The sequence below is a fragment of the Rhinoderma darwinii genome, chromosome 3, assembly GCF_050947455.1.
Source record: "Rhinoderma darwinii isolate aRhiDar2 chromosome 3, aRhiDar2.hap1, whole genome shotgun sequence".
Classification (NCBI taxonomy): Eukaryota; Metazoa; Chordata; class Amphibia; order Anura; family Rhinodermatidae; genus Rhinoderma; species Rhinoderma darwinii.
Window position 1 is genome coordinate 362,870,918 of NC_134689.1, and position 21,972 is coordinate 362,892,889.

The 21,972-nt window shown below is 41.6% G+C and overlaps 19 non-coding genes across 19 annotated transcripts; all 19 read left to right on the forward strand.

Moving 5' to 3' along the window:
• The first annotated feature begins 1,291 nt into the window (after positions 1 to 1,291).
• Positions 1,292 to 1,384, forward strand: TRNAI-UAU (transfer RNA isoleucine (anticodon UAU)). The gene is given in 2 exon segments: positions 1,292 to 1,329; positions 1,349 to 1,384. It is a non-coding gene; the product is annotated as a tRNA-Ile (tRNA).
• A 1,103-nt stretch (positions 1,385 to 2,487) lies between these two features.
• Positions 2,488 to 2,560, forward strand: TRNAR-CCU (transfer RNA arginine (anticodon CCU)). Its single transcript has one exon. It is a non-coding gene; the product is annotated as a tRNA-Arg (tRNA).
• A 279-nt stretch (positions 2,561 to 2,839) lies between these two features.
• Positions 2,840 to 2,932, forward strand: TRNAI-UAU (transfer RNA isoleucine (anticodon UAU)). The gene is given in 2 exon segments: positions 2,840 to 2,877; positions 2,897 to 2,932. It is a non-coding gene; the product is annotated as a tRNA-Ile (tRNA).
• A 1,455-nt stretch (positions 2,933 to 4,387) lies between these two features.
• On the forward strand, positions 4,388 to 4,480 carry TRNAI-UAU (transfer RNA isoleucine (anticodon UAU)). Its single transcript is given in 2 exon segments — positions 4,388 to 4,425; positions 4,445 to 4,480. It is a non-coding gene; the product is annotated as a tRNA-Ile (tRNA).
• A 1,103-nt stretch (positions 4,481 to 5,583) lies between these two features.
• Positions 5,584 to 5,656, forward strand: TRNAR-CCU (transfer RNA arginine (anticodon CCU)). Its single transcript has one exon. It is a non-coding gene; the product is annotated as a tRNA-Arg (tRNA).
• Positions 5,657 to 5,935: 279 nt separating this feature from the next.
• Positions 5,936 to 6,028, forward strand: TRNAI-UAU (transfer RNA isoleucine (anticodon UAU)). The gene is given in 2 exon segments: positions 5,936 to 5,973; positions 5,993 to 6,028. It is a non-coding gene; the product is annotated as a tRNA-Ile (tRNA).
• A 1,103-nt stretch (positions 6,029 to 7,131) lies between these two features.
• On the forward strand, positions 7,132 to 7,204 carry TRNAR-CCU (transfer RNA arginine (anticodon CCU)). The gene has a single exon. It is a non-coding gene; the product is annotated as a tRNA-Arg (tRNA).
• A 279-nt stretch (positions 7,205 to 7,483) lies between these two features.
• TRNAI-UAU (transfer RNA isoleucine (anticodon UAU)) lies at positions 7,484 to 7,576 on the forward strand. The gene is given in 2 exon segments: positions 7,484 to 7,521; positions 7,541 to 7,576. It is a non-coding gene; the product is annotated as a tRNA-Ile (tRNA).
• Positions 7,577 to 9,031: 1,455 nt separating this feature from the next.
• Positions 9,032 to 9,124, forward strand: TRNAI-UAU (transfer RNA isoleucine (anticodon UAU)). The gene is given in 2 exon segments: positions 9,032 to 9,069; positions 9,089 to 9,124. It is a non-coding gene; the product is annotated as a tRNA-Ile (tRNA).
• Positions 9,125 to 10,227: 1,103 nt separating this feature from the next.
• Positions 10,228 to 10,300, forward strand: TRNAR-CCU (transfer RNA arginine (anticodon CCU)). Its single transcript has one exon. It is a non-coding gene; the product is annotated as a tRNA-Arg (tRNA).
• Positions 10,301 to 10,579: 279 nt separating this feature from the next.
• TRNAI-UAU (transfer RNA isoleucine (anticodon UAU)) lies at positions 10,580 to 10,672 on the forward strand. Its single transcript is given in 2 exon segments — positions 10,580 to 10,617; positions 10,637 to 10,672. It is a non-coding gene; the product is annotated as a tRNA-Ile (tRNA).
• A 1,103-nt stretch (positions 10,673 to 11,775) lies between these two features.
• TRNAR-CCU (transfer RNA arginine (anticodon CCU)) lies at positions 11,776 to 11,848 on the forward strand. Its single transcript has one exon. It is a non-coding gene; the product is annotated as a tRNA-Arg (tRNA).
• A 279-nt stretch (positions 11,849 to 12,127) lies between these two features.
• Positions 12,128 to 12,220, forward strand: TRNAI-UAU (transfer RNA isoleucine (anticodon UAU)). Its single transcript is given in 2 exon segments — positions 12,128 to 12,165; positions 12,185 to 12,220. It is a non-coding gene; the product is annotated as a tRNA-Ile (tRNA).
• Positions 12,221 to 13,323: 1,103 nt separating this feature from the next.
• On the forward strand, positions 13,324 to 13,396 carry TRNAR-CCU (transfer RNA arginine (anticodon CCU)). Its single transcript has one exon. It is a non-coding gene; the product is annotated as a tRNA-Arg (tRNA).
• Positions 13,397 to 13,673: 277 nt separating this feature from the next.
• TRNAI-UAU (transfer RNA isoleucine (anticodon UAU)) lies at positions 13,674 to 13,766 on the forward strand. The gene is given in 2 exon segments: positions 13,674 to 13,711; positions 13,731 to 13,766. It is a non-coding gene; the product is annotated as a tRNA-Ile (tRNA).
• Positions 13,767 to 14,869: 1,103 nt separating this feature from the next.
• TRNAR-CCU (transfer RNA arginine (anticodon CCU)) lies at positions 14,870 to 14,942 on the forward strand. The gene has a single exon. It is a non-coding gene; the product is annotated as a tRNA-Arg (tRNA).
• Positions 14,943 to 15,221: 279 nt separating this feature from the next.
• TRNAI-UAU (transfer RNA isoleucine (anticodon UAU)) lies at positions 15,222 to 15,314 on the forward strand. The gene is given in 2 exon segments: positions 15,222 to 15,259; positions 15,279 to 15,314. It is a non-coding gene; the product is annotated as a tRNA-Ile (tRNA).
• Positions 15,315 to 18,317: 3,003 nt separating this feature from the next.
• Positions 18,318 to 18,410, forward strand: TRNAI-UAU (transfer RNA isoleucine (anticodon UAU)). Its single transcript is given in 2 exon segments — positions 18,318 to 18,355; positions 18,375 to 18,410. It is a non-coding gene; the product is annotated as a tRNA-Ile (tRNA).
• A 1,455-nt stretch (positions 18,411 to 19,865) lies between these two features.
• TRNAI-UAU (transfer RNA isoleucine (anticodon UAU)) lies at positions 19,866 to 19,958 on the forward strand. Its single transcript is given in 2 exon segments — positions 19,866 to 19,903; positions 19,923 to 19,958. It is a non-coding gene; the product is annotated as a tRNA-Ile (tRNA).
• Positions 19,959 to 21,972: the final 2,014 nt, after the last annotated feature.

Here is a 21,972-nt window from a genome sequence, read left to right on the forward strand (position 1 = left end):
AAAGCCATTGGCATGTTTTAGTTCCAGATTAAAAGTGCTCAACTTGCTTCTTTACTGGATACTTGTCCCAATATATATTAAGAGGTATTTTTAAAGGTTTTGGCCCTCCAATAAGCTTTCCTTCATCTTTATTAGCAGAGTCCTGTAAGTGTGTGATCATAATGAAAAGACAAGGGACCCTCTTTCCCTTGTCTACAAAAAGCAAGCACGTGGTTAAGATTTTGTCAGATCTAGAAAGCAAACGGTAGAACACAAACCATTCTCGATCACTCAGTCACAAGTGAATGTTTGATTGCTTTGGAAAAACAACCACTTATAGAAAAAGTCAAGTCCCAGTTGCCTAATGGATAAGGCACTGGCCTCCTAAGCCAGGGATTGTGGCTTTAACGCCCATCTGTATTGTTTGCCTTTCCTCTGTCTCAAAGTAAAGCCATTGGCATGTTATGGTTCCAGATTATAAGTGCTCTTCTGGCTTCTTCACTGGGTACTTGTCTCAGCTTCTGAGCCGGCTCCATCACTGTTACGTACTGTTATGTGACGATGCGCTAATCCCTTGGCAGCAGCAACATAATTGTATGTGAGATGTCACCAAGGGTTTAAAGTAAAGCCATTAGCATGTTTTAGTTCAAGATTAAAAGTGCTCGACTAGGTTCTTCACTGGATACTTGTCCCAATACATATTAAGAGGTATTCAGTTTTTAAAGGGTTTTGTCACTCCATTAAGATTTCCATCATCTGCATTAGAAATGTCCTGTTAGTGTGCAATTAGAACGACAATACAAGGGAACCTAGTCTTTTCTTAAAAAAACAAGCATGCGGTTAAGATTTTATCCGATTTGGAAAGCAAACGGTACAACACAAACCTTTCTCGCTCACTCATCACATGTGAATGTTTGCTTGCTTTGGAAAGAAAAAACCACGGCACAGAGCAAGTTTACAGCCCCAGTGGCCTAATGGATAAGGCACTGGCCTCCTAAGCCAGGGATTGTGGGCCCAAGTCCCATCTGGGGAGTTTACCTTTCTTCTTTCTTAAAGTTAAGCTGTTGCTGTTTTAGTTCCTGATTAAAAGTGCTCAACTGGCTTCATCCACTGGACTGATGCTTCTTTATATATTAATAAGAGAGAAGTAAATGACTTATTACTCACAGTATCTTGACTGACCGCTATCTTAAACGCTGTCGTGTTTTTGAAAATTGATGGAAAACAGACACGCTTGAGGAATCACTTCATCCCGCGGTGCAATCGGTCAGCACACGGTGGAAAACGGACACGCGTGCAGATATCAGTAAGAGCTCCAGTGGCGCAATCGGTCAGCGCATGGTACTTATAAAGCAGTAACTGTTGAGCAATGCTGAGGTTGTGAGTTCGAGCCTCACCTGGAGCACTCCTTTCTTGCCTTCTTGTGCTTTATTTAGACCTCCAGTGGAATAGCAAACGTACTCATGGCCCATGATCTATAAACATAATTGAAGGGGATACATGGAAGAGGTATACCGTTTTTAAGGGTGAGTCCCATCTGTGGTGTTTGCCTTTTCTATTTCTTAAATAAAAGCCATTGGCATGTTTTAGTTCCAGATTAAAAGTGCTCAACTTGCTTCTTTACTGGATACTTGTCCCAATATATATTAAGAGGTATTTTTAAAGGTTTTGGCCCTCCAATAAGCTTTCCTTCATCTTTATTAGCAGAGTCCTGTAAGTGTGTGATCATAATGAAAAGACAAGGGACCCTCTTTCCCTTGTCTACAAAAAGCAAGCACGTGGTTAAGATTTTGTCAGATCTAGAAAGCAAACGGTAGAACACAAACCATTCTCGATCACTCAGTCACAAGTGAATGTTTGATTGCTTTGGAAAAACAACCACTTATAGAAAAAGTCAAGTCCCAGTTGCCTAATGGATAAGGCACTGGCCTCCTAAGCCAGGGATTGTGGCTTTAACACCCATCTGTGGTATTTGCCTTTCCTCTGTCTCAAAGTAAAGCCATTGGCATGTTATGGTTCCAGATTATAAGTGCTCTTCTGGCTTCTTCACTGGGTACTTGTCCCAGCTTCTGAGCCGGCTCCATCACTGTTACGTACTGTTATGTGACGATGCGCTAATCCCTTGGCAGCAGCAACATAATTGTATGTGAGATGTCACCAAGGGTTTAAAGTAAAGCCATTAGCATGTTTTAGTTCAAGATTAAAAGTGCTCGACTAGGTTCTTCACTGGATACTTGTCCCAATACATATTAAGAGGTATTCAGTTTTTAAAGGGTTTTGTCACTCCATTAAGATTTCCATCATCTGCATTAGAAATGTCCTGTTAGTGTGCAATTAGAACGACAATACAAGGGAACCTAGTCTTTTCTTAAAAAAACAAGCATGCGGTTAAGATTTTATCCGATTTGGAAAGCAAACGGTACAACACAAACCTTTCTCGCTCACTCATCACATGTGAATGTTTGCTTGCTTTGGAAAGAAAAAACCACGGCGCAGAGCAAGTTTACAGCCCCAGTGGCCTAATGGATAAGGCACTGGCCTCCTAAGCCAGGGATTGTGGGTTCAAGTCCCATCTGGGGTGTTTACCTTTCTTCTTTCTTAAAGTTAAGCTGTTGCTGTTTTAGTTCCTGATTAAAAGTGCTCAACTGGCTTCATCCACTGGACTGATGCTTCTTTATATATTAATAAGAGAGAAGTAAATGACTTATTACTCACAGTATCTTGACTGACCGCTATCTTAAACGCTGTCGTGTTTTTGAAAATTGATGGAAAACAGACACGCTTGAGGAATCACTTCATCCCGCGGTGCAATCGGTCAGCACACGGTGGAAAACGGACACGCGTGCAGACATCAGTAAGAGCTCCAGTGGCACAATCGGTCAGCGCACGGTACTTATAAAGCAGTAACTGTTGAGCAATGCCGAGGTTGTGAGTTCGAGCCTCACCTGGAGCACTCCTTTCTTGCCTTCTTGTGCTTTATTTAGACCTCCAGTGGAATAGCAAACTTACTCATGGCCCATGATCTATAAACATAATTGAAGGGGATACATGGAAGAGGTATACCGTTTTTAAGGGTGAGTCCCATCTGTGGTGTTTGCCTTTTCTCTTTCTTAAATAAAAGCCATTGGCATGTTTTAGTTCCAGATTAAAAGTGCTCAACTTGCTTCTTTACTGGATACTTGTCCCAATATATATTAAGAGGTATTTTTAAAGGTTTTGGCCCTCCAATAAGCTTTCCTTCATCTTTATTAGCAGAGTCCTGTAAGTGTGTGATCATAATGAAAAGACAAGGGACCCTCTTTCCCTTGTCTACAAAAAGCAAGCACGTGGTTAAGATTTTGTCAGATCTAGAAAGTAAACGGTAGAACACAAACCATTCTCGATCACTCAGTCACAAGTGAATGTTTGATTGCTTTGGAAAAACAACCACTTATAGAAAAAGTCAAGTCCCAGTTGCCTAATGGATAAGGCACTGGCCTCCTAAGCCAGGGATTGTGGCTTTAACGCCCATCTGTATTGTTTGCCTTTCCTCTGTCTCAAAGTAAAGCCATTGGCATGTTATGGTTCCAGATTATAAGTGCTCTTCTGGCTTCTTCACTGGGTACTTGTCTCAGCTTCTGAGCCGGCTCCATCACTGTTACGTACTGTTATGTGACGATGCGCTAATCCCTTGGCAGCAGCAACATAATTGTATGTGAGATGTCACCAAGGGTTTAAAGTAAAGCCATTAGCATGTTTTAGTTCAAGATTAAAAGTGCTCGACTAGGTTCTTCACTGGATACTTGTCCCAATACATATTAAGAGGTATTCAGTTTTTAAAGGGTTTTGTCACTCCATTAAGATTTCCATCATCTGCATTAGAAATGTCCTGTTAGTGTGCAATTAGAACGACAATACAAGGGAACCTAGTCTTTTCTTAAAAAAACAAGCATGCGGTTAAGATTTTATCCGATTTGGAAAGCAAACGGTACAACACAAACCTTTCTCGCTCACTCATCACATGTGAATGTTTGCTTGCTTTGGAAAGAAAAAACCACGGCACAGAGCAAGTTTACAGCCCCAGTGGCCTAATGGATAAGGCACTGGCCTCCTAAGCCAGGGATTGTGGGCCCAAGTCCCATCTGGGGAGTTTACCTTTCTTCTTTCTTAAAGTTAAGCTGTTGCTGTTTTAGTTCCTGATTAAAAGTGCTCAACTGGCTTCATCCACTGGACTGATGCTTCTTTATATATTAATAAGAGAGAAGTAAATGACTTATTACTCACAGTATCTTGACTGACCGCTATCTTAAACGCTGTCGTGTTTTTGAAAATTGATGGAAAACAGACACGCTTGAGGAATCACTTCATCCCGCGGTGCAATCGGTCAGCACACGGTGGAAAACGGACACGCGTGCAGATATCAGTAAGAGCTCCAGTGGCGCAATCGGTCAGCGCATGGTACTTATAAAGCAGTAACTGTTGAGCAATGCTGAGGTTGTGAGTTCGAGCCTCACCTGGAGCACTCCTTTCTTGCCTTCTTGTGCTTTATTTAGACCTCCAGTGGAATAGCAAACGTACTCATGGCCCATGATCTATAAACATAATTGAAGGGGATACATGGAAGAGGTATACCGTTTTTAAGGGTGAGTCCCATCTGTGGTGTTTGCCTTTTCTATTTCTTAAATAAAAGCCATTGGCATGTTTTAGTTCCAGATTAAAAGTGCTCAACTTGCTTCTTTACTGGATACTTGTCCCAATATATATTAAGAGGTATTTTTAAAGGTTTTGGCCCTCCAATAAGCTTTCCTTCATCTTTATTAGCAGAGTCCTGTAAGTGTGTGATCATAATGAAAAGACAAGGGACCCTCTTTCCCTTGTCTACAAAAAGCAAGCACGTGGTTAAGATTTTGTCAGATCTAGAAAGCAAACGGTAGAACACAAACCATTCTCGATCACTCAGTCACAAGTGAATGTTTGATTGCTTTGGAAAAACAACCACTTATAGAAAAAGTCAAGTCCCAGTTGCCTAATGGATAAGGCACTGGCCTCCTAAGCCAGGGATTGTGGCTTTAACACCCATCTGTGGTATTTGCCTTTCCTCTGTCTCAAAGTAAAGCCATTGGCATGTTATGGTTCCAGATTATAAGTGCTCTTCTGGCTTCTTCACTGGGTACTTGTCCCAGCTTCTGAGCCGGCTCCATCACTGTTACGTACTGTTATGTGACGATGCGCTAATCCCTTGGCAGCAGCAACATAATTGTATGTGAGATGTCACCAAGGGTTTAAAGTAAAGCCATTAGCATGTTTTAGTTCAAGATTAAAAGTGCTCGACTAGGTTCTTCACTGGATACTTGTCCCAATACATATTAAGAGGTATTCAGTTTTTAAAGGGTTTTGTCACTCCATTAAGATTTCCATCATCTGCATTAGAAATGTCCTGTTAGTGTGCAATTAGAACGACAATACAAGGGAACCTAGTCTTTTCTTAAAAAAACAAGCATGCGGTTAAGATTTTATCCGATTTGGAAAGCAAACGGTACAACACAAACCTTTCTCGCTCACTCATCACATGTGAATGTTTGCTTGCTTTGGAAAGAAAAAACCACGGCGCAGAGCAAGTTTACAGCCCCAGTGGCCTAATGGATAAGGCACTGGCCTCCTAAGCCAGGGATTGTGGGTTCAAGTCCCATCTGGGGTGTTTACCTTTCTTCTTTCTTAAAGTTAAGCTGTTGCTGTTTTAGTTCCTGATTAAAAGTGCTCAACTGGCTTCATCCACTGGACTGATGCTTCTTTATATATTAATAAGAGAGAAGTAAATGACTTATTACTCACAGTATCTTGACTGACCGCTATCTTAAACGCTGTCGTGTTTTTGAAAATTGATGGAAAACAGACACGCTTGAGGAATCACTTCATCCCGCGGTGCAATCGGTCAGCACACGGTGGAAAACGGACACGCGTGCAGACATCAGTAAGAGCTCCAGTGGCACAATCGGTCAGCGCACGGTACTTATAAAGCAGTAACTGTTGAGCAATGCTGAGGTTGTGAGTTCGAGCCTCACCTGGAGCACTCCTTTCTTGCCTTCTTGTGCTTTATTTAGACCTCCAGTGGAATAGCAAACTTACTCATGGCCCATGATCTATAAACATAATTGAAGGGGATACATGGAAGAGGTATACCGTTTTTAAGGGTGAGTCCCATCTGTGGTGTTTGCCTTTTCTCTTTCTTAAATAAAAGCCATTGGCATGTTTTAGTTCCAGATTAAAAGTGCTCAACTTGCTTCTTTACTGGATACTTGTCCCAATATATATTAAGAGGTATTTTTAAAGGTTTTGGCCCTCCAATAAGCTTTCCTTCATCTTTATTAGCAGAGTCCTGTAAGTGTGTGATCATAATGAAAAGACAAGGGACCCTCTTTCCCTTGTCTACAAAAAGCAAGCACGTGGTTAAGATTTTGTCAGATCTAGAAAGCAAACGGTAGAACACAAACCATTCTCGATCACTCAGTCACAAGTGAATGTTTGATTGCTTTGGAAAAACAACCACTTATAGAAAAAGTCAAGTCCCAGTTGCCTAATGGATAAGGCACTGGCCTCCTAAGCCAGGGATTGTGGCTTTAACGCCCATCTGTATTGTTTGCCTTTCCTCTGTCTCAAAGTAAAGCCATTGGCATGTTATGGTTCCAGATTATAAGTGCTCTTCTGGCTTCTTCACTGGGTACTTGTCTCAGCTTCTGAGCCGGCTCCATCACTGTTACGTACTGTTATGTGACGATGCGCTAATCCCTTGGCAGCAGCAACATAATTGTATGTGAGATGTCACCAAGGGTTTAAAGTAAAGCCATTAGCATGTTTTAGTTCAAGATTAAAAGTGCTCGACTAGGTTCTTCACTGGATACTTGTCCCAATACATATTAAGAGGTATTCAGTTTTTAAAGGGTTTTGTCACTCCATTAAGATTTCCATCATCTGCATTAGAAATGTCCTGTTAGTGTGCAATTAGAACGACAATACAAGGGAACCTAGTCTTTTCTTAAAAAAACAAGCATGCGGTTAAGATTTTATCCGATTTGGAAAGCAAACGGTACAACACAAACCTTTCTCGCTCACTCATCACATGTGAATGTTTGCTTGCTTTGGAAAGAAAAAACCACGGCGCAGAGCAAGTTTACAGCCCCAGTGGCCTAATGGATAAGGCACTGGCCTCCTAAGCCAGGGATTGTGGGTTCAAGTCCCATCTGGGGTGTTTACCTTTCTTCTTTCTTAAAGTTAAGCTGTTGCTGTTTTAGTTCCTGATTAAAAGTGCTCAACTGGCTTCATCCACTGGACTGATGCTTCTTTATATATTAATAAGAGAGAAGTAAATGACTTATTACTCACAGTATCTTGACTGACCGCTATCTTAAACGCTGTCGTGTTTTTGAAAATTGATGGAAAACAGACACGCTTGAGGAATCACTTCATCCCGCGGTGCAATCGGTCAGCACACGGTGGAAAACGGACACGCGTGCAGACATCAGTAAGAGCTTCAGTGGCGCAATCGGTCAGCGCACGGTAGTTATAAAGCAGTAACTGTTGAGCAATGCCGAGGTTGTGAGTTCGAGCCTCACCTGGAGCACTCCTTTCTTGCCTTCTTGTGCTTTATTTAGACCTCCAGTGGAATAGCAAACGTACTCATGGCCCATGATCTATAAACATAATTGAAGGGGATACATGGAAGAGGTATACCGTTTTTAAGGGTGAGTCCCATCTGTGGTGTTTGCCTTTTCTATTTCTTAAATAAAAGCCATTGGCATGTTTTAGTTCCAGATTAAAAGTGCTCAACTTGCTTCTTTACTGGATACTTGTCCCAATATATATTAAGAGGTATTTTTAAAGGTTTTGGCCCTCCAATAAGCTTTCCTTCATCTTTATTAGCAGAGTCCTGTAAGTGTGTGATCATAATGAAAAGACAAGGGACCCTCTTTCCCTTGTCTACAAAAAGCAAGCACGTGGTTAAGATTTTGTCAGATCTAGAAAGCAAACGGTAGAACACAAACCATTCTCGATCACTCAGTCACAAGTGAATGTTTGATTGCTTTGGAAAAACAACCACTTATAGAAAAAGTCAAGTCCCAGTTGCCTAATGGATAAGGCACTGGCCTCCTAAGCCAGGGATTGTGGCTTTAACGCCCATCTGTATTGTTTGCCTTTCCTCTGTCTCAAAGTAAAGCCATTGGCATGTTATGGTTCCAGATTATAAGTGCTCTTCTGGCTTCTTCACTGGGTACTTGTCTCAGCTTCTGAGCCGGCTCCATCACTGTTACGTACTGTTATGTGACGATGCGCTAATCCCTTGGCAGCAGCAACATAATTGTATGTGAGATGTCACCAAGGGTTTAAAGTAAAGCCATTAGCATGTTTTAGTTCAAGATTAAAAGTGCTCGACTAGGTTCTTCACTGGATACTTGTCCCAATACATATTAAGAGGTATTCAGTTTTTAAAGGGTTTTGTCACTCCATTAAGATTTCCATCATCTGCATTAGAAATGTCCTGTTAGTGTGCAATTAGAACGACAATACAAGGGAACCTAGTCTTTTCTTAAAAAAACAAGCATGCGGTTAAGATTTTATCCGATTTGGAAAGCAAACGGTACAACACAAACCTTTCTCGCTCACTCATCACATGTGAATGTTTGCTTGCTTTGGAAAGAAAAAACCACGGCACAGAGCAAGTTTACAGCCCCAGTGGCCTAATGGATAAGGCACTGGCCTCCTAAGCCAGGGATTGTGGGCCCAAGTCCCATCTGGGGAGTTTACCTTTCTTCTTTCTTAAAGTTAAGCTGTTGCTGTTTTAGTTCCTGATTAAAAGTGCTCAACTGGCTTCATCCACTGGACTGATGCTTCTTTATATATTAATAAGAGAGAAGTAAATGACTTATTACTCACAGTATCTTGACTGACCGCTATCTTAAACGCTGTCGTGTTTTTGAAAATTGATGGAAAACAGACACGCTTGAGGAATCACTTCATCCCGCGGTGCAATCGGTCAGCACAAGGTGGAAAACGGACACGCGTGCAGACGTCAAAAAGAGCTCCAGTGGCGCAATCGGTCAGTTCACGGTACTTATAAAGCAGTAACTGTTGAGCAATGCCGAGGTTGTGAGTTCGAGCCTCACCTGGAGCACTCCTTTCTTGCCTTCTTGTGCTTTATTTAGACCTCCAGTGGAATAGCAAACTTACTCATGGCCCATGATCTATAAACATAATTGAAGGGGATACATGGAAGAGGTATACCGTTTTTAAGGGTGAGTCCCATCTGTGGTGTTTGCCTTTTCTCTTTCTTAAATAAAAGCCATTGGCATGTTTTAGTTCCAGATTAAAAGTGCTCAACTTGCTTCTTTACTGGATACTTGTCCCAATATATATTAAGAGGTATTTTTAAAGGTTTTGGCCCTCCAATAAGCTTTCCTTCATCTTTATTAGCAGAGTCCTGTAAGTGTGTGATCATAATGAAAAGACAAGGGACCCTCTTTCCCTTGTCTACAAAAAGCAAGCACGTGGTTAAGATTTTGTCAGATCTAGAAAACAAACGGTAGAACACAAACCATTCTCGATCACTCAGTCACAAGTGAATGTTTGATTGCTTTGAAAAAACAACCACTTATAGAAAAAGTCAAGTCCCAGTTGCCTAATGGATAAGGCACTGGCCTCCTAAGCCAGGGATTGTGGCTTTAACGCCCATCTGTATTGTTTGCCTTTCCTCTGTCTCAAAGTAAAGCCATTGGCATGTTATGGTTCCAGATTATAAGTGCTCTTCTGGCTTCTTCACTGGGTACTTGTCCCAGCTTCTGGGCCGGCTCCATCACTGTTACGTACTGTTATGTGACGATGCGCTAATCCCTTGGCAGCAGCAACATAACTGTATATGAGATGTCGCCAAGGGTTTAAAGTAAAGCCATTAGCATGTTTTAATTCAAGATTAAAAGTGCTCGACTAGGTTCTTCACTGGATACTTGTCCCAATACATATTAAGAGGTATTCAGTTTTTAAAGGGTTTTGTCACTCCATTAAGATTTCCTTCATCTGCATTAGAAATGTCCTGTTAGTGTGCAATTAGAACGACAATACAAGGGAACCTAGTCTTTTCTTAAAAAAACAAGCATGCGGTTAAGATTTTAACCGATTTGGAAAGCAAACGGTACAACACAAACCTTTCTCGCTCACTCATCACATGTGAATGTTTGCTTGCTTTGGAAAGAAAAAACCACGGCGCAGGGCAAAATTACAGCCCCAGTGGCCTAATGGATAAGGCACTGGCCTCCTAAGCCAGGGATTGTGGGTTCAAGTCCCATCTGGGGTGTTTACCTTTCATCTTTCTTAAAGTTAAGCTGTTGCTGTTTTAGTTCCTGATTAAAAGTGCTCAACTGGCTTCATCCACTGGACTGATGCTTCTTTATATATTAATCAGAGAGAAGTAAATGACTTATTACTCACAGTATCTTGACTGACCGCTATCTTAAACGCTGTCGTGTTTTTGAAAATTGATGGAAAACAGACACGCTTGAGGAATCACTTCATCCCGCGGTGCAATCGGTCAGCACACGGTGGAAAACGGACACGCGTGCAGACATCAGTAAGAGCTCCAGTGGCGCAATCGGTCAGCGCACGGTACTTATAAAGCAGTAACTGTTGAGCAATGCCGAGGTTGTGAGTTCGAGCCTCACCTGGAGCACTCCTTTCTTGCCTTCTTGTGCTTTATTTAGACCTCCAGTGGAATAGCAAACTTACTCATGGCCCATGATCTATAAACATAATTGAAGGGGATACATGGAAGAGGTATGCCGTTTTTAAGGGTGAGTCCCATCTGTGGTGTTTGCCTTTTCTCTTTCTTAAATAAAAGCCATTGGCATGTTTTAGTTCCAGATTAAAAGTGCTCAACTTGCTTCTTTACTGGATACTTGTCCCAATATATATTAAGAGGTATTTTTAAAGGTTTTGGCCCTCCAATAAGCTTTCCTTCATCTTTATTAGCAGAGTCCTGTAAGTGTGTGATCATAATGAAAAGACAAGGGACCCTCTTTCCCTTGTCTACAAAAAGCAAGCACGTGGTTAAGATTTTGTCAGATCTAGAAAGCAAACGGTAGAACACAAACCATTCTCGATCACTCAGTCACAAGTGAATGTTTGATTGCTTTGGAAAAACAACCACTTATAGAAAAAGTCAAGCCCCAGTTGCCTAATGGATAAGGCACTGGCCTCCTAAGCCAGGGATTGTGGCTTTAACGCCCATCTGTATTGTTTGCCTTTCCTCTGTCTCAAAGTAAAGCCATTGGCATGTTATGGTTCCAGATTATAAGTGCTCTTCTGGCTTCTTCACTGGGTACTTGTCCCAGCTTCTGAGCCGGCTCCATCACTGTTACGTACTGTTATGTGACGATGCGCTAATCCCTTGGCAGCAGCAACATAATTGTATGTGAGATGTCACCAAGGGTTTAAAGTAAAGCCATTAGCATGTTTTAGTTCAAGATTAAAAGTGCTCGACTAGGTTCTTCACTGGATACTTGTCCCAATACATATTAAGAGGTATTCAGTTTTTAAAGGGTTTTGTCACTCCATTAAGATTTCCTTCATCTGCATTAGAAATGTCCTGTTAGTGTGCAATTAGAACGACAATACAAGGGAACCTAGTCTTTTCTTAAAAAATCAAGCATGCGGTTAAGATTTTATCCGATTTGGAAAGCAAACGGTACAACACAAACCTTTCTCGCTCACTCATCACATGTGAATGTTTGCTTGCTTTGGAAAGAAAAAACCACGGCGCAGAGCAAGTTTACAGCCCCAGTGGCCTAATGGATAAGGCACTGGCCTCCTAGGCCAGGGATTGTGGGTTCAAGTCCCATCTGGGGTGTTTACCTTTCATCTTTCTTAAAGTTAAGCTGTTGCTGTTTTAGTTCCTGATTAAAAGTGCTCAACTGGCTTCATCCACTGGACTGATGCTTCTTTATATATTAATAAGAGAGAAGTAAATGACTTATTACTCACAGTATCTTGACTGACCGCTATCTTAAACGCTGTCGTGTTTTTGAAAATTGATGGAAAACAGACACGCTTGAGGAATCACTTCATCCCGCGGTGCAATCGGTCAGCACACGGTGGAAAACGGACACGCGTGCAGGCATCAGTAAGAGCTCCAGTGGCGCAATCGGTCAGCGCACGGTACTTATAAAGCAGTAACTGTTGAGCAATGCCGAGGTTGTGAGTTCGAGCCTCACCTCGAGCACTCCTTTCTTGCCTTCTTGTGCTTTATTTAGACCTCCAGTGGAATAGCAAACTTACTCATGGCCCATGATCTATAAACATAATTGAAGGGGATACATGGAAGAGGTATACCGTTTTTAAGGGTGAGTCCCATCTGTGGTGTTTGCCTTTTCTATTTCTTAAATAAAAGCCATTGGCATGTTTTAGTTCCAGATTAAAAGTGCTCAACTTGCTTCTTTACTGGATACTTGTCCCAATATATATTAAGAGGTATTTTTAAAGGTTTTGGCCCTCCAATAAGCTTTCCTTCATCTTTATTAGCAGAGTCCTGTAAGTGTGTGATCATAATGAAAAGACAAGGGACCCTCTTTCCCTTGTCTACAAAAAGCAAGCACGTGGTTAAGATTTTGTCAGATCTAGAAAGCAAACGGTAGAACACAAACCATTCTCGATCACTCAGTCACAAGTGAATGTTTGATTGCTTTGGAAAAACAACCACTTATAGAAAAAGTCAAGCACCAGTTGCCTAATGGATAAGGCACTGGCCTCCTAAGCCAGGGATTGTGGCTTTAACACCCATCTGTATTGTTTGCCTTTCCTCTGTCTCAAAGTAAAGCCATTGGCATGTTATGGTTCCAGATTATAAGTGCTCTTCTGGCTTCTTCACTGGGTACTTGTCCCAGCTTCTGAGCCGGCTCCATCACTGTTACGTACTGTTATGTGACGATGCGCTAATCCCTTGGCAGCAGCAACATAATTGTATGTGAGATGTCACCAAGGGTTTAAAGTAAAGCCATTAGCATGTTTTAGTTCAAGATTAAAAGTGCTCGACTAGGTTCTTCACTGGATACTTGTCCCAATACATATTAAGAGGTATTCAGTTTTTAAAGGGTTTTGTCACTCCATTAAGATTTCCTTCATCTGCATTAGAAATGTCCTGTTAGTGTGCAATTAGAACGACAATACAAGGGAACCTAGTCTTTTCTTAAAAAATCAAGCATGCGGTTAAGATTTTATCCGATTTGGAAAGCAAACGGTACAACACAAACCTTTCTCGCTCACTCATCACATGTGAATGTTTGCTTGCTTTGGAAAGAAAAAACCACGGCGCAGAGCAAGTTTACAGCCCCAGTGGCCTAATGGATAAGGCACTGGCCTCCTAAGACAGGGATTGTGGGTTCAAGTCCCATCTGGGGTGTTTACCTTTCTTCTTTCTTAAAGTTAAGCTGTTGCTGTTTTAGTTCCTGATTAAAAGTGCTCAACTGGCTTCATCCACTGGACTGATGCTTCTTTATATATTAATAAGAGAGAAGTAAATGACTTATTACTCACAGTATCTTGACTGACCGCTATCTTAAACGCTGTCGTTTTTGAAAATTGATGGAAAACAGACACGCTTGAGGAATCACTTCATCCCGCGGTGTAATCGGTCAGCACACGGTGGAAAACGGACACGCGTGCAGACATCAGTAAGAGCTCCAGTGGCGCAATCGGTCAGCGCACGGTACTTATAAAGCAGTAACTGTTGAGTAATGACGAGGTTGTGAGTTCGAGCCTCACCTGGAGCCCTCCTTTCTTGCCTTCTTGTGCTTTATTTAGACCTCCAGTGGAATAGCAAACTTACTCATGGCCCATGATCTATAAACATAATTGAAGGGGATACATGGAAGAGGTATACCGTTTTTAAGGGTGAGTCCCATCTGTGGTGTTTGCCTTTTCTATTTCTTAAATAAAAGCCATTGGCATGTTTTAGTTCCAGATTAAAAGTGCTCAACTTGCTTCTTTACTGGATACTTGTCCCAATATATATTAAGAGGTATTTTTAAAGGTTTTGGCCCTCCAATAAGCTTTCCTTCATCTTTATTAGCAGAGTCCTGTAAGTGTGTGATCATAATGAAAAGACAAGGGACCCTCTTTCCCTTGTCTACAAAAAGCAAGCACGTGGTTAAGATTTTGTCAGATCTAGAAAGCAAACGGTAGAACACAAACCATTCTCGATCACTCAGTCACAAGTGAATGTTTGATTGCTTTGGAAAAACAACCACTTATAGAAAAAGTCAAGTCCCAGTTGCCTAATGGATAAGGCACTGGCCTCCTAAGCCAGGGATTGTGGCTTTAACGCCCATCTGTATTGTTTGCCTTTCCTCTGTCTCAAAGTAAAGCCATTGGCATGTTATGGTTCCAGATTATAAGTGCTCTTCTGGCTTCTTCACTGGGTACTTGTCCCAGCTTCTGAGCCGGCTCCATCACTGTTACGTACTGTTATGTGACGATGCGCTAATCCCTTGGCAGCAGCAACATAATTGTATGTGAGATGTCACCAAGGGTTTAAAGTAAAGCCATTAGCATGTTTTAGTTCAAGATTAAAAGTGCTCGACTAGGTTCTTCACTGGATACTTGTCCCAATACATATTAAGAGGTATTCCGTTTTTAAAGGGTTTTGTCACTCCATTAAGATTTCCTTCATCTGCATTAGAAATGTCCTGTTAGTGTGCAATTAGAACGACAATACAAGGGAACCTAGTCTTTTCTTAAAAAATCAAGCATGCGGTTAAGATTTTATCCGATTTGGAAAGCAAACGGTACAACACAAACCTTTCTCGCTCACTCATCACATGTGAATGTTTGCTTGCTTTGGAAAGAAAAAACCACGGCGCAGAGCAAGTTTACAGCCCCGGTGGCCTAATGGATAAGGCACTGGCCTCCTAAGACAGGGATTGTGGGTTCAAGTCCCATCTGGGGTGTTTACCTTTCATCTTTCTTAAAGTTAAGCTGTTGCTGTTTTAGTTCCTGATTAAAAGTGCTCAACTGGCTTCATCCACTGGACTGATGCTTCTTTATATATTAATAAGAGAGAAGTAAATGACTTATTACTCACAGTATCTTGACTGACCGCTATCTTAAACGCTGTCGTGTTTTTGAAAATTGATGGAAAACAGACACGCTTGAGGAATCACTTCATCCCGCGGTGCAATCGGTCAGCACACGGTGGAAAACGGACACGCGTGCAGACATCAGTAAGAGCTCCAGTGGCGCAATCGGTCAGCGCACGGTACTTATAAAGCAGTAACTGTTGAGCAATGCCGAGGTTGTGAGTTCGAGCCTCACCTCGAGCACTCCTTTCTTGCCTTCTTGTGCTTTATTTAGACCTCCAGTGGAATAGCAAACTTACTCATGGCCCATGATCTATAAACATAATTGAAGGGGATACATGGAAGAGGTATACCGTTTTTAAGGGTGAGTCCCATCTGTGGTGTTTGCCTTTTCTATTTCTTAAATAAAAGCCATTGGCATGTTTTAGTTCCAGATTAAAAGTGCTCAACTTGCTTCTTTACTGGATACTTGTCCCAATATATATTAAGAGGTATTTTTAAAGGTTTTGGCCCTCCAATAAGCTTTCCTTCATCTTTATTAGCAGAGTCCTGTAAGAGTGTGATCATAATGAAAAGACAAGGGACCCTCTTTCCCTTGTCTACAAAAAGCAAGCACGTGGTTAAGATTTTGTCAGATCTAGAAAGCAAACGGTAGAACACAAACCATTCTCGATCACTCAGTCACAAGTGAATGTTTGATTGCTTTGGAAAAACAACCACTTATAGAAAAAGTCAAGTCCCAGTTGCCTAATGGATAAGGCACTGGCCTCCTAAGCCAGGGATTGTGGCTTTAACGCCCATCTGTATTGTTTGCCTTTCCTCTGTCTCAAAGTAAAGCCATTGGCATGTTATGGTTCCAGATTATAAGTGCTCTTCTGGCTTCTTCACTGGGTACTTGTCCCAGCTTCTGAGCCGGCTCCATCACTGTTATGTACTGTTATGTGACGATGCGCTAATCCCTTGGCAGCAGCAACATACTTGTATGTGAGATGTCACCAAGGGTTTAAAGTAAAGCCATTAGCATGTTTTAGTTCAATATTAAAAGTGCTCGACTAGGTTCTTCACTGGATACTTGTCCCAATACATATTAAGAGGTATTCAGTTTTTAAAGGGTTTTGTCACTCCATTAAGATTTCCTTCATCTGCATTAGAAATGTCCTGTTAGTGTGCAATTAGAACGACAATACAAGGGAACCTAGTCTTTTCTTAAAAAAACAAGCATGCGGTTAAGATTTTATCCGATTTGGAAAGCAAACGGTACAACACAAACCTTTCTCGCTCACTCGTCACATGTGAATGTTTGCTTGCTTTGGAAAGAAACAACCACGGCGCAGGGCAAATTTACAACCCCAGTGCCCTAATGGATAAGGCACTGGCCTCCCAAGCCAGGGATTGTGGGTTTGAGTCCCATCTGGGATGTTTATCTTTCATCTTTCTTAAAGTTAAGCTGTTGCTGTTTTAGTTCCTGATTAAAAGTGCTCAACCGGCTTCATCCACTGGACTGATGCTTCTTTATATATTAATAAGAGAGAAGTAAATGACTTATTACTCACAGTATCTTGACTGACCGCTATCTTAAACGCTGTCGTGTTTTTGAAAATTGATGGAAAACAGACACGCTTGAGGAATCACTTCATCCCACGGTGCAATCGGTCAGCACACGGTGGAAAACGGACACGCGTGCAGACATCAGTAAGAGCTCCAGTGGCGCAATCGGTCAGCGCACGGTATTTATCAAGCAGTAACTGTTGAGCAATGCCAAGGTTGTGAGTTTGAGCCTCACCTGGAGCACTCCTTTCTTGAATTCTTGTGCTTTATTTAGACCTCCAGTGGAATAGCAAACTTACTCATGGCCCATGATCGATAAACATAATTGAAGGGGATACATGGAAGAGGTATACCGTTTTTAAGGGTGAGTCCCATCTGTGGTGTTTGCCTTTTCTCTTTCTTAAATAAAAGCCATTGGCATGTTTTAGTTCCAGATTAAAAGTGCTCAACTTGCTTCTTTACTGGATACTTGTCCCAATATATATTAAGAGGTATTTTTAAAGGTTTTGGCCCTCCAATAAGCTTTCCTTCATCTTTATTAGCAGAGTCCTGTAAGTGTGTGATCATAATGAAAAGACAAGGGACCCTCTTTCCCTTGTCTACAAAAAGCAAGCACGTGGTTAAGATTTTGTCAGATCTAGAAAGCAAACGGTAGAACACAAACCATTCTCGATCACTCAGTCACAAGTGAATGTTTGATTGCTTTGGAAAAACAACCACTTATAGAAAAAGTCAAGTCCCAGTTGCCTAATGGATAAGGCACTGGCCTCCTAAGCCAGGGATTGTGGCTTTAACGCCCATCTGTATTGTTTGCCTTTCCTCTGTCTCAAAGTAAAGCCATTGGCATGTTATGGTTCCAGATTATAAGTGCTCTTCTGGCTTCTTCACTGGGTACTTGTCCCAGCTTCTGAGCCGGCTCCATCACTGTTACGTACTGTTATGTGACGATGCGCTAATCCCTTGGCAGCAGCAACATAACTGTATATGAGATGTCGCCAAGGGTTTAAAGTAAAGCCATTAGCATGTTTTAATTCAAGATTAAAAGTGCTCGACTAGGTTCTTCACTGGATACTTGTCCCAATACATATTAAGAGGTATTCCGTTTTTAAAGGGTTTTGTCACTCCATTAAGATTTCCTTCATCTGCATTAGAAATGTCCTGTTAGTGTGCAATTAGAACGACAATACAAGGGAACCTAGTCTTTTCTTAAAAAAACAAGCATGCGGTTAAGATTTTATCCGATTTGGAAAGCAAACGGTACAACACAAACCTTTCTCGCTCACTCGTCACATGTGAATGTTTGCTTGCTTTGGAAAGAAACAACCACGGCGCAGAGCAAATTTACAGCCCCAGTGCCCTAATGGATAAGGCACTGGCCTCCTAAGCCAGGGATTGTGGGTTTGAGTCCCATCTGGGGTGTTTATCTTTCATCTTTCTTAAAGTTAAGCTGTTGCTGTTTTAGTTCCTGATTAAAAGTGCTCAACTGGCTTCATCCACTGTACTGATGCTTCTTTATATATTAATAAGAGAGAAGTAAATGACTTATTACTCACAGTATCTTGACTGACCGCTATCTTAAACGCTGTCGTGTTTTTGAAAATTGATGGAAAACAGACACGCTTGAGGAATCACTTCATCCCGCGGTGCAATCGGTCAGCACACGGTGGAAAACGGACACGCGTGCAGACATCAGTAAGAGCTCCAGTGGCGCAATCGGTCAGCGCACGGTACTTATCAAGCAGTAACTGTTGAGCAATGCCGAGGTTGTGAGTTCGAGCCTCACCTGGAGCACTCCTTTCTTGCCTTCTTGTGCTTTATTTAGACCTCCAGTGGAATAGCAAACTTACTCATGGCCCATGATCTATAAACATAATTGAAGGGGATACATGGAAGAGGTATACCGTTTTTAAGGGTGAGTCCCATCTGTGGTGTTTGCCTTTTCTCTTTCTTAAATAAAAGCCATTGGCATGTTTTAGTTCCAGATTAAAAGTGCTCAACTTGCTTCTTTACTGGATACTTGTCCCAATATATATTAAGAGGTATTTTTAAAGGTTTTGGCCCTCCAATAAGCTTTCCTTCATCTTTATTAGCAGAGACCTGTAAGTGTGTGATCATAATGAAAATACAAGGGACCCTCTTTCCCTTGTCTACAAAAAGCAAGCACGTGGTTAAGATTTTGTCAGATCTAGAAAGCAAACGGTAGAACACAAACCATTCTCGATCACTCAGTCACAAGTGAATGTTTGATTGCTTTGGAAAAACAACCACTTATAGAAAAAGTCAAGTCCCAGTTGCCTAATGGATAAGGCACTGGCCTCCTAAGCCAGGGATTGTGGCTTTAACGCCCATCTGTATTGTTTGCCTTTCCTCTGTCTCAAAGTAAAGCCATTGGCATGTTATGGTTCCAGATTATAAGTGCTCTTCTGGCTTCTTCACTGGGTACTTGTCCCAGCTTCTGAGCCGGCTCCATCACTGTTACGTACTGTTATGTGACGATGCGCTAATCCCTTGGCAGCAGCAACATAATTGTATGTGAGATGTCACCAAGGGTTTAAAGTAAAGCCATTAGCATGTTTTAGTTCAAGATTAAAAGTGCTCGACTAGGTTCTTCACTGGATACTTGTCCCAATACATATTAAGAGGTATTCAGTTTTTAAAGGGTTTTGTCACTCCATTAAGATTTCCTTCATCTGCATTAGAAATGTCCTGTTAGTGTGCAATTAGAACGACAATACAAGGGAACCTAGTCTTTTCTTAAAAAAACAAGCATGCGGTTAAGATTTTATCCGATTTGGAAAGCAAACGGTACAACACAAACCTTTCTCGCTCACTCATCACATGTGAATGTTTGCTTGCTTTGGAAAGAAAAAACCACGGCGCAGAGCAAGTTTACAGCCCCTGTGGCCTAATGGATAAGGCACTGGCCTCCTAAGACAGGGATTGTGGGTTCAAGTCCCATCTGGGGTGTTTACCTTTCATCTTTCTTAAAGTTAAGCTGTTGCTGTTTTAGTTCCTGATTAAAAGTGCTCAACTGGCTTCATCCACTGGACTGATGCTTCTTTATATATTAATAAGAGAGAAGTAAATTACTTATTACTCACAGTATCTTGACTGACCGCTATCTTAAACGCTGTCGTGTTTTTGAAAATTGATGGAAAACAGACACGCTTGAGGAATCACTTCATCCCGCGGTGCAATCGGTCAGCACACGGTGGAAAACGGACACGCGTGCAGACATCAGTAAGAGCTCCAGTGGCGCAATCGGTCAGCGCACGGTACTTATAAAGCAGTAACTGTTGAGCAATGCCGAGGTTGTGAGTTCGAGCCTCACCTCGAGCACTCCTTTCTTGCCTTCTTGTGCTTTATTTAGACCTCCAGTGGAATAGCAAACTTACTCATGGCCCATGATCTATAAACATAATTGAAGGGGATACATGGAAGAGGTATACCGTTTTTAAGGGTGAGTCCCATCTGTGGTGTTTGCCTTTTCTATTTCTTAAATAAAAGCCATTGGCATGTTTTAGTTCCAGATTAAAAGTGCTCAACTTGCTTCTTTACTGGATACTTGTCCCAATATATATTAAGAGGTATTTTTAAAGGTTTTGGCCCTCCAATAAGCTTTCCTTCATCTTTATTAGCAGAGTCCTGTAAGAGTGTGATCATAATGAAAAGACAAGGGACCCTCTTTCCCTTGTCTACAAAAAGCAAGCACGTGGTTAAGATTTTGTCAGATCTAGAAAGCAAACGGTAGAACACAAACCATTCTCGATCACTCAGTCACAAGTGAATGTTTGATTGCTTTGGAAAAACAACCACTTATAGAAAAAGTCAAGTCCCAGTTGCCTAATGGATAAGGCACTGGCCTCCTAAGCCAGGGATTGTGGCTTTAACGCCCATCTGTATTGTTTGCCTTTCCTCTGTCTCAAAGTAAAGCCATTGGCATGTTATGGTTCCAGATTATAAGTGCTCTTCTGGCTTCTTCACTGGGTACTTGTCCCAGCTTCTGAGCCGGCTCCATCACTGTTATGTACTGTTATGTGACGATGCGCTAATCCCTTGGCAGCAGCAACATACTTGTATGTGAGATGTCACCAAGGGTTTAAAGTAAAGCCATTAGCATGTTTTAGTTCAATATTAAAAGTGCTCGACTAGGTTCTTCACTGGATACTTGTCCCAATACATATTAAGAGGTATTCAGTTTTTAAAGGGTTTTGTCACTCCATTAAGATTTCCTTCATCTGCATTAGAAATGTCCTGTTAGTGTGCAATTAGAACGACAATACAAGGGAACCTAGTCTTTTCTTAAAAAAACAAGCATGCGGTTAAGATTTTATCCGATTTGGAAAGCAAACGGTACAACACAAACCTTTCTCGCTCACTCGTCACATGTGAATGTTTGCTTGCTTTGGAAAGAAACAACCACGGCGCAGGGCAAATTTACAACCCCAGTGCCCTAATGGATAAGGCACTGGCCTCCCAAGCCAGGGATTGTGGGTTTGAGTCCCATCTGGGATGTTTATCTTTCATCTTTCTTAAAGTTAAGCTGTTGCTGTTTTAGTTCCTGATTAAAAGTGCTCAACCGGCTTCATCCACTGGACTGATGCTTCTTTATATATTAATAAGAGAGAAGTAAATGACTTATTACTCACAGTATCTTGACTGACCGCTATCTTAAACGCTGTCGTGTTTTTGAAAATTGATGGAAAACAGACACGCTTGAGGAATCACTTCATCCCACGGTGCAATCGGTCAGCACACGGTGGAAAACGGACACGCGTGCAGACATCAGTAAGAGCTCCAGTGGCGCAATCGGTCAGCGCACGGTATTTATCAAGCAGTAACTGTTGAGCAATGCCAAGGTTGTGAGTTTGAGCCTCACCTGGAGCACTCCTTTCTTGAATTCTTGTGCTTTATTTAGACCTCCAGTGGAATAGCAAACTTACTCATGGCCCATGATCGATAAACATAATTGAAGGGGATACATGGAAGAGGTATACCGTTTTTAAGGGTGAGTCCCATCTGTGGTGTTTGCCTTTTCTCTTTCTTAAATAAAAGCCATTGGCATGTTTTAGTTCCAGATTAAAAGTGCTCAACTTGCTTCTTTACTGGATACTTGTCCCAATATATATTAAGAGGTATTTTTAAAGGTTTTGGCCCTCCAATAAGCTTTCCTTCATCTTTATTAGCAGAGTCCTGTAAGTGTGTGATCATAATGAAAAGACAAGGGACCCTCTTTCCCTTGTCTACAAAAAGCAAGCACGTGGTTAAGATTTTGTCAGATCTAGAAAGCAAACGGTAGAACACAAACCATTCTCGATCACTCAGTCACAAGTGAATGTTTGATTGCTTTGGA